The sequence below is a fragment of the Mytilus californianus genome, unplaced genomic scaffold (assembly GCF_021869535.1).
Source record: "Mytilus californianus isolate M0D057914Y unplaced genomic scaffold, xbMytCali1.0.p SCAF_38, whole genome shotgun sequence".
Taxonomy (NCBI): Eukaryota; Metazoa; Mollusca; class Bivalvia; order Mytilida; family Mytilidae; genus Mytilus; species Mytilus californianus.
The window spans coordinates 1,337,238-1,338,774 of NW_026262688.1; the positions used below are offsets into that span (position 1 = coordinate 1,337,238).

Here is a 1,537-nt window from a genome sequence, read left to right on the forward strand (position 1 = left end):
TGAAATGAGGTCAAGATTAGGCGAATCTGCAACCATATCTGACAGACATGGCAGACATGGTTTTCTCTTTTGAATTTTTTCATATTTTTCTGGTCGGGGCCTTTTGTAGCCGACTAAAGGCATGGGTTTTTCTCGTTGTACTACAATTGCTTATATCAAGTTATTGAAAAGTCTGGAGGGTAGTTGTCTGATTGGCAATCATACCGCATCTCTTTATTTTTAAGATGAAAACAAGTAAATATCTTATGATGTGTGTCAATCAGTTACTGTCTCATTTGTTTTTATACACTACATCTCTTTTTAGTCACATTGACAGCTGCAGGCATGACATGAACCCAGATCTAGAGTGGCAATACAGCAATTGTGAGGGGGTTAAAAGTCAAAAAAATTTGAAGAGTCTAAAGTTGAATAAGTTACAGAAACCAGATACTGAAAAATTAAATAAATAAATATCAACTGTTTTAATCATCTTGTATTTCTATCAAAGCCATATCAAGATCTTCGAAGTATTCATAGGCCGACAAATTGTAGTCTTCAGTATCGCTATCTGAAACAGCAGAATCTTCTTGGTCCTCGAGCTCCTCAACAACTTGTTCTGACAGAAATAACTTCTCAAGAGGTAACATATCACAGGATTCACAATTACAAGACTTAGTACAAAAGTCACAGCATGAATGTTTCCTGCTTTCTTTCTTCATCAAATCATCCAAGTCTGAATTTCTGAGGAAATTACACATCAGATCCTTTCTCCTACAATCGTTAGCTTTAAGAATTGCCTTAACTTCCGGTTTCAACTCCTGCAAGTGGTATCCATTGTATAGGATAATGGCAACTGATGGATTTCCATCCCTCCCCACTCACCCTATTTCTTGCAGCAAATCTACCAGATTATTTGGAGGTCCAAATAATACCACTCCACTACACTTTTTTACATCTAAACCCATTCCCAGGGCACTGGTTGACAAAATAAGTCTCAAAACACTACTTTCCTCCTTCAATGCATTAATTATGATGTTTTTGTTAACATCTGGAGTTTCAGAATGGAACATCTCAATATACTTGGCACAATGTGGCAATTCTGTTACATCTAAACCCATTCCCAGGGCACTGGTTGACAAAATAAGTCTCAAAACACTACTTTCCTCCTTCAATGCATTAATTATGATGTTTTTGTTAACATCTGGAGTTTCAGAATGGAACATCTCAATATACTTGGCACAATGTGGCAATTCTGTTACAATTTATAAAGTTTGGAAGTGTCATTTATCGATGAACAATACAAAAGTGTACGTGGGAAGTCCTGACTTTTTTCCTCTAATGCATCTACTAACCATGTCATTCCCATTTCAATTTAATTTTTAATTTTGGAAGATACATGTACTAGTTTAATATTAGACTTGTTTGGTGATAAATTAATTTCTGTTGTGTCCTTCGTTAGCTGCAATATTTTCATGACTTTTTTCCTAAAGCTTACAGTGCAAGTTGCACTTAAAGCCAATACTGTAGCATCGGAATAGAGGGATCTTAGTTCACCTAC

General features: G+C 35.8%; 1 pseudogene; it reads right to left on the reverse strand.

The window, feature by feature from the left end:
* Window positions 1-446: 446 nt before the first annotated feature.
* On the reverse strand, window positions 447-1,202 carry LOC127736827 (uncharacterized; annotated as a pseudogene).
* Between the last annotated feature and the right edge of the window lie 335 nt (window positions 1,203-1,537).